Source organism: Hevea brasiliensis, unplaced genomic scaffold, assembly GCF_030052815.1.
Source record: "Hevea brasiliensis isolate MT/VB/25A 57/8 unplaced genomic scaffold, ASM3005281v1 Scaf10, whole genome shotgun sequence".
NCBI lineage: Eukaryota > Viridiplantae > Streptophyta > Magnoliopsida > Malpighiales > Euphorbiaceae > Hevea > Hevea brasiliensis.
Window position 1 is genome coordinate 611,081 of NW_026614586.1, and position 8,882 is coordinate 619,962.

Below are 8,882 nucleotides of genomic sequence, written 5' to 3' on the forward strand. Positions count from 1 at the left end.
TCATCATGCTTATTTTGGTTAGCAAGAATCTGTTGTAATAAAGCTTCTGTGGTGGAACTTTGTTCTTGCTGTTTTGGAGGAGGATTCATATTTTTCTGCTGAAAATTAGGCAATGGTTGTCTATTTTGCTGATATGGAACTCCTTGCTGCTGTTGTGGTTGAAAATTCTGATTTGGAACTTGACTTTGCTGATTTCCCCATGAAAAGTTGGGATGATTCCTCCAAGTTGGATTGTAAGTTTGAGAATAAGGATTCCCCATTTGCTTGTTTCCATAATTACTAACATATACAGCTTGTTCTCCATAATCTACTCCACAGCTGGTAGTTCCTTCTGCATAAGCCACTTGTTGTGAACTTCCAGATGATGATGATGAACTAACCAACATACTCAAATCTTCCATCTTCTTAGCCAAAACATTTGTAAGTGCATCAAACTTTGCATTAATCATATTAAATGGATCAAGATCATACATCCCAGCAGCTTGCCTCTTTTGAGTTGGAGCTGGTCCTCTTGGACTACTCCAAAGATGAGTATTCTTTGCAATTTTCTCCAATAGCTCATAAGCTTCATCTTCATGCTTCATAATAAATTCTCCTCCTGTTTGAGCATCAATAATCCCTCTAATTGCAGGAGTGACATTGGTGTAAAAATTCTGGTTTATCATCCATTTCGGAATGGCATGATGTGGGCATTGTCTCTCTAATTCCTTCCATCTCATCCATGACTCATATAGAGTTTCATCCTCTCTTGGTCTGAAAGCTGTCATTTGATTCCTCAACTCTTGAGTTTTTCCAGGTGGAAAATATTGTGCAAGAAATGCATCAGTGAGCTACTCCCAATTTGTGATGGAGTTATGAGGTAAAGAATCAAGCCAATCCAATGCTCTATCTTTCAAAGAGAATGGGAATAGCTTCAATCTTGCTGCATCATCAGATACTCCAGGTTGTTTTTGCATGTCACAAATCATAGCAAACTTCTTCAGATGTGTGTGTGGATTTTCAGAAGGATGTCCTCCAAATTGAGAATTTTGAATCATTTGAAGAACTCCAAAATCCATCTTGTGACTATTTGCATCAATTCTTGGTCTTGCTATGCTCTCTCTTAAGTCATCAAAACGAGGAAAAGCATGATCCATCATACTTCCCCTAGGCAGATTAGCATTTACTACCTCTTCACCATGGGCTGCATTTTCATTGTTTCGATCATTTCCAGCATTACCACCAATTCTAATTCTTTCATCAGCCATGTCTGCTTCTAATTCAGTTTCTCTCAAAGCTTCTTTCCTTCTTCTGGTTTCTTTCTTGTTGGCTTTACAAAATTTCTCAATTTCAGGATTGAACAATAAGGATGTGTCACTTGTGCTTCTAGCTCTTCTCATAAAAGGTTAAAAGTACCTGAAAAAGAACAAACAAACACAAAATGAAAAGATAACAAAGATAAAACTATAAACAACTAAAAATAATCAAGAATTCAATATTAAACAAACAACTTCCCGGCAACGGCGCCAAAAACTTGATGTGGCCCAACCGCAAGTGCACGGGTCGTACAAGTAATACAGTAAAGATATCGTTCCCACGAGGAGTTGTGTTAATGATTGAATTTTTGATATAAAAAGTTGACTAAATTGAACTAATTTCAAAATTAAAATAATAGATTGAATAGGTATTGGAGTATGAAATCTATATGTGCAAAATTAATAATCTATCCAACAATGTATTAATTAAACTAAAATTGCATCAAATTGAAATAAGCAAGTTCAAATATAGCAAGATTTAAAATGGCAAGCAATTAAATTCAATTGAAAATTAGCAATGATAAAAAGGCGATTCCAGAGTTCAGGATTTCATATTCGAGCTATTTTGGGATTTTAAATTGGTTATCCAATCTTATGAAACTTATTGGTTTTAAGGAGATTAATTCTTAAATCCTTTGAATTCCCTTTCGAGTGAGACAAAGAGTGCCTTAATCAATCTAATCCTACTTTCGTGGACTTAGAGTTAATTAAGACCCATTAAGTTCTTTAATTAATCTGTGAATCCTCTTAATCCTTAGCCTATTTCTAGGTCTAAGTTAATTAAGTCCAATTTCTTGATTATCTATCACAGGGCCTTCTCCTTTCGGTGCTTCAACCATGGATTAAGAACATCACTTAATGGGATCCTACACTAAGCATGTCATTAAGCACACAAGAAATGAATAAAACTCATTAAGACCACAAAATATGGATTACCCAATCAAAATCCACAAAATATCTCAAATATTACAACCCTTACTCCAGAATCAAAATAAAACTACTCACTATCCATAATGCTTACAAGATATATTGAGTTTAAATGGAAATAAAGCTTTAATCTAAGCTAAGGAATAAGAAATTAAACACTAGAAATGTAGAAAAATATAAGGGAAGAAAGAAATCTGCAAATCTTGGTTGAAAATGGTGTGGAAGATGAAAGTGACTCTTCAAATTCTGCCTCTCCTCTTCCTTTCCTTTTCTGCTCCTTGTCCCCCCCTTCTAAAATGGGAAATGAGACTATTTATAGCATTTTTCTGACATGGAGCCCTAAAATAGTATGTTCTAGGAGGAATTTTCTGAAAGAATCTTCTGCCAGCTCATTAATGAAACCTTTATGGATCATAAGTGGTGCATAAGTTATGCAGTCCCTTATGCTTTTCGGGTTACAGTTCACTTATGCGAAACTGCATGACTTGGTGCATAGGTTATGCACAATTCCGTGAGAGTGCATAAGGGAGGCGTGAATGTGCATAAGCTATGCAGTCTCCTTATGCACATTTCAGTTGGTTCTGGAACAGTGATTTTTCTCCTTATGCAGATCTGCATAGCTTATGCGGCAAGTTATGCACAATTTGGTCAATGCATATTTCAGCTTGAAAACTTGTTTTTGACATCTTTGGCTGTAGAAGTCACTCCTCAATAGCAAAATTTCTCTTCAGTCCTTCAAAAACACCATTTTTCCTACAAAACAAAGTAAAAATTACAAATTAATCCAAAATCGACAATTATGAAAAACTAACTAATTAACTAATGAAATTAGCTAAAAATGACTAATAATCAAATAAATGGGTTATGAAATTAGACCTAAATGACTATGCAAAATGTATGCATCAAAAGTATGAGCCCTTGTGCTGTACCCATCCTTTTGGTACCAAAGAAAGATGGCACATGGCGCATGTGTATGGATTGTAGGGCGGTAAACAAAATCACTATAAAGTATCGCCACCCTATACCTAGATTGGATGATATGTTAGATGAACTTTGTGGTGCTTGTGTGTTTACCAAAATTGACTTGAAAAGCTGATATCATCAAATTCGCATGAAAGTAGGTGATGAATGGAAGACTGCATTTAAAATAAAGCATGGACTATATGAGTGGTTAGTGATGCCTTTTGGGCTAACTAATGCTCCTAGCACTTTTATGAGATTGATGAATCATGTGTTGCGTGCTTTTATTGAAAAATTTATTGTTATTTATTTTGATGACATATTGGTTTACAGTAGAGGCATGAATGAACATATACATCATTTAAGAGCTGTATTCGATGTGTTAAGAAAGGAAAAATTATATGCTAACTTGAAGAAATGTTCATTTTGCATGGAAAAGATTGTCTTTTTAGGATTTGTCATTAGTGCTAATGGTGTTGAAGTCGATGATGAAAAAATTAGAGTTATTAGAGACTGGCCCATTCCAAAGTCTGCATCTGAAGTACGTAGTTTCCATGGACTAGCTAGATTCTATAGAAGATTTATTAAGAATTTTAGTACCATTGCGGCACCATTGAATGATTTTGTCAAAGAGAATGTTAATTTTGTTTGGGAATAGAAACAAGAAGATGTTTTTCACAAAATTAAAGACATGTTATATTCCGCTCCTATGTTGGCTTTACCTGATTTTTCTAAGACTTTTGAGATTGAGTATGACACATCAGGTATAGGTATTGGAGCCGTTTTAATGCAGGATAAGAGACCAATAGCATATTTTAGTGAGAAGCTTAATAGAGCAGCCTTAAACTATTCTCCATATGACAAGGAGTTGTATGCATTGGAACGTGCCTTGGAAACATGGCAACATTACCTTTGGCCAAAGCAATTTGTCATTCACACAGATCATGAGTCATTGAAGCATATCAAGGGGCAAAATAAGTTGAGTAGGCGTCATGCAAAATGGGTTGAGTTCCTTGAGACCTTCCCATATGTGATTCAATACAAACATGGGAAAGAAAATGTGGTGGCTGATGCCTTATCTCGAAGGTATAACCTTCTTGCCCTTCTTGATGCAAAGTTATTAGGATTCGAATACGTGAAAGAATTATATGCTGAAGATGATGACTTTGCTAGAGTGTATGCAGCTTGTAAAAAGAATGCTTTTGAGAAGTTTTATAGGCATGATGGATATTTGTTTAGAGAAAATAGATTGTGTGTGCCTAAGAGTTCCATGCATGAATTACTTGTGAATGAGTCTCATGCTGGTGGATTAATGGGCCATTTTGGTGTTGCCAAAACTTTAGATGTGTTAAAGGAACATTTTTATTGGCCGAATATGAAAAGAGATGTTGAAAGAGTATGTGTTAGGTGCGTTGTGTGTGCTAAGGCTAAATCTAGAATTTTGCCACAAGGTTTGTATACACCTTTACCTACCCCTAGTGATCCTTGGGTTCATTTGTCTATGGATTTTGTGTTAGGATTACCTAGGTCTAAACAAGGCCGTGATTCAATTTTTGTTGTTGTTGATAGGTTTTCAAAAATGGCACATTTTATTCCATGCCATAAAACTGATGATGCTACAAATGTTGCAAATTTATTCTTTAGAGATATTGTTAAGTTGCATGGCATACCTAAGAGTTTAGTTAATGATAGGGATGTTAAATTCCTTAGTCACTTTTGGAAGGTTTTGTGGGGAAAATTGGGCACCAAGTTGTTATTTTCCACAACTTGTCACCCACAAACCGATGGTCAAATTGAAGTAGTAAATATGACACTAACTACTCTTTTGCGTGCTGTGGTTAAGCAAAATTTGAAGTCATGTGAATATTGCATTCCACTTGTTGAATTTGCATACAATAGAAATGTGCATTCTTCTACTGGCTATTCTCCATTTGAAATTGTGTATGGTTTCAATCATTCAACTCCTTTGGATCTTTTACCTTTGCCTGTGAACGAGCTTGCTAGTTTAGATGAAAAAAGAAAAGCAGAATTGGTGAAGAAAATCCATGAACAAGCCAAGCTTCAAATTGAAAAGAAAAATGAAAAATATGCTAGTCAAGCCAACAAAGGAAGGAAGAAAGTTACATTTCAACCTGGAGATTGGGTATGGGTTCACTTGCGTAAAGAAAGGTTTCCCTCTCGAAGGAAATCAAAATTACAATCAAGATGTGATGGACCTTTCCAAGTGCTGACCAAAATTAATGATAATGTCTACAAAATAAACTTGCCCGGTGAGTATAATGTCAGTGCCACCTTTAATGTTGCTGATTTATCTCCTTGTGTTGATGCAGGAACAGATACGAGGACGAATCCTTTTGAAGCGGCGGGGGAGAATGATGAGAAACAAGATACATCCACGCCAAAGGAATTCATCCAAGGTCCAATTACTAGAGCTAGAGCTAAATCACTTCAGAATTTAATTTGTGAAATCTTAAGGAGCAAGGATTATAAGCTGGAATGGCATGAAAAAAATTATAAATGATTAAATTTGATGAAAATTAAGCTTGGAAGTGACCAGGTGTCATGTGGAGCATTAGGTTACATGGAATAACCTGTGGACATGCATGCACCAGATCCAACCCATGTACATGCATCTGCTGGCACCTTTTTAAAAGAATATTCCTTGCTGTTATAACCACCTCTCTTTTGGACTTAAATGCCCTTATTTGCTGTTGTGTTAAATTTACTTTTTGTTAGGAATTTTTAGTCTTTTGATAGATTAATTTTTGTTTAGACTTAAAGCTCTTTGCAACTGTTATTAAAGTAGGGATATTTTTGTCTTTAGCTTTGGAGCTAAGAGACTAAATACAAGTGTAATGAGAGAGTGGAGGACACACTTTGAATATTAATGAAAGATTGTGTCTGCTCCTTTAGTGAGTAAATTGGCTGTTGCCTTTGTTCTTGTGAAGCTCATTAACTTGCTGAGATTTCTATCTTGCAAGGTTTAATGTGCATAATATTCTTGGTTTATTCATTCTCCATATGAATTAGATCAAGAATTCCATTTCTGATATTTTCTTTGAATTACACAACAATCTGATTGTGCTAGTTCAAAGAATCAAATTCATACATCTTGATTTGGTACTTTCCATATTTTTCCTTTAATTCTTGAATGTGGGTTTTCAAGTTACCAATTACTTGAAGGTTCACATCACCAATCGATGAATATGATTGCAACTATTCAAGTTACGGGTTACATAGCTTGACTTTTGGATTCAAATGGCTCGTCTAAGTAACCCAGTCCAATTATATGGCCATATAATTTTTCAAACAAAATTATATGGCCATATAATTTTGTTTGAAACCCATACGTAATCTGTCATAATTTCGTGATTTGTGGGAGTATTTATTTAATTTATTTAATTAATTAATTTTTAAAATTATTATTGATGAGAACTAAAATATAAAATTATAATTAAAGTAACAATGACATTTTAAATCGAATAGATTTTTAATATTGGCATATCCTATAAATCATCATAAAAAAATTACATAATTTTTAAATATAAAAAAAATCTTTTTTTTTTCAGGAATGTCAGGGGAAGTCAGCTATTTTTTAGTTAGTAACAAATATTAGTGAATTTAGTATTTAATTTGATTTTGATCACATAATTATTTTATTTTGTGATAATTAGATGACCTGCACATTGTGTGCAGAATTATTAAAAAGCTGATGATGAGAAAATTCATAAATTTACCTACATTAATAATCATTAATAAATACAAAATTAATGAGTTTTAACTTATTTATATGACAAATCATATTTAAAATTTGATTCTCAAATTTGAGTACGAGTTTAAGTCAAATGAAAAATTAAAATTTATGAAACCATAAAAATGAATAACAATGAATGACTGGAGAATTATCAACTTGTTTGTGGTGGTAAACAATTTTGAATAGTCAATTGAGGAATGAGGAAGGCAGGAAAGTGGAATGTGGTATCTGTTCAAATTTTCAATTATTGTTTCAGTTTTCCACCGTTACAAAAAATCTCGCTATTTCTTTTTTTTTTTTTTTTCATTCACATTAAAATAATTTCTTTTTAATTTTTCCATGTGAATGGGTAGTATTTCCAATTAATTTATAATACATTTTCTCTCTCTTTTTTTTTAGATTTTATTTCTTTTGTATTTTAATTTTCCTAAAATATCTAAATAATGGTTTTGTAAGACATTTTTCTTTTAAAATGTATGGACAAATTGTTATTTTAAGGTAATAATTATGATTAATTGCAAGCTCTACAAAAAATTTTCACAGCATCCAATAATGTCCAAATAATAGGCCACAAATATATTCAATATTTATCAAGGTGACGAGATAAGGGGTTAATTGCACCAATCGTCCTTGAACTTTGGGCCTTTTCATTTTCATTCTTAAACTTCAATTTCTTAAAATAAAATCGCTCAACTTAAGTTTTATTTTAAGAAAAGTCACTTTTACCTGCTATATCTTACCTGCAATAGCAGGTTTTTCAGTTCAAAAAAATAAAATTACTATTTTGTCCATCTCTAAAAAGAAGCAATCTCCTCATCACGATAATCATCCTCCACAGTAGGCTCTGGTTTAATTTACGGATCAGCCACAACTTTCCCAAAAGGAGTAGAAAAGAAATTCATGCTATCACAAAATCCTATCTCATCGTTGATTACAAAGTGGGGAAAGACTTTAAAGGAAAAGTTTCAATGTTGAGTGGAAAACCTGTTACTGCAGGTGAAAGTGACTTTTTTTGAAATAAAACTTAAGTTGAGTGATTTTATTTTAAGAAATTGAAATTTAGAGACGAAAATAAAAATGCCCCTAAGTTCAAGGACGATCGGTGCAATTAACCCCGAAAAAATAGATGAAAGAAAATAAAATATATAAAAAAAATTGTTAGAATTTTTACAAGCATTTAAATGAGATTATATAAAAACATCCATAATACGTGATGAAGTTTTTTTTATTTATTAATATTATTTAATTTATCATTGAAAGAATTATTTTTTACACTTAATATAATAAAAAATTATATTAATTTTTATGAATAATATTTTATGAGGACAATTAAATCAAACAACTACTACAATTGCATTTATATTATACTTTTCATCATTTATACTTTTCAGCTCTATTAATATTCTAACAAGAGACCACAGAGAGTGATGGTAAACGGTGATCAATGACCCAAAAGTCTTTCGCTTTGGTGGCATTCTTTCGATCAAACAAACACTCCACGAATGAAATTGTGGCATTCTTTCACTTCCCTTTCTTGATTAGTCCCACAGGATGAAGAGAAGGACAATTATATAATTATTCAATGTATATGTATTTTCACCCACATTAATATAAGCCTGAATCACTGTAAATCAAGCAGAAATTAGTCTTTTTTTTTTTATAAGTATATATCCCACTAGGTGATATTATAATTTGCCATCATCATGATCTTCCGTTTTCATCATCAGCTAATAATACTATAGTAAAAAAAATTATAAAATAATAAATTATTGCTATAATAAATTTACAATTGTATATTATAATAAATTAAAATTTTAATCACAATTAAAATTTAAAATATATTAATCAATTATAAATAAAAAAATTAATATAAAAATAAATTTTAATACTCAAGACATTTTACAATTATTTTAGCACTAAAAAATATTAAAATTATGATTACATAT

General features: G+C 32.3%; 1 non-coding gene across 1 annotated transcript; it reads left to right on the forward strand.

Moving 5' to 3' along the window:
- The first annotated feature begins 675 nt into the window (after window positions 1-675).
- On the forward strand, window positions 676-783 carry LOC131176415 (small nucleolar RNA R71). The gene has a single exon (XR_009146501.1). It is a non-coding gene; the product is annotated as a small nucleolar RNA R71 (small nucleolar RNA).
- Window positions 784-8,882: the final 8,099 nt, after the last annotated feature.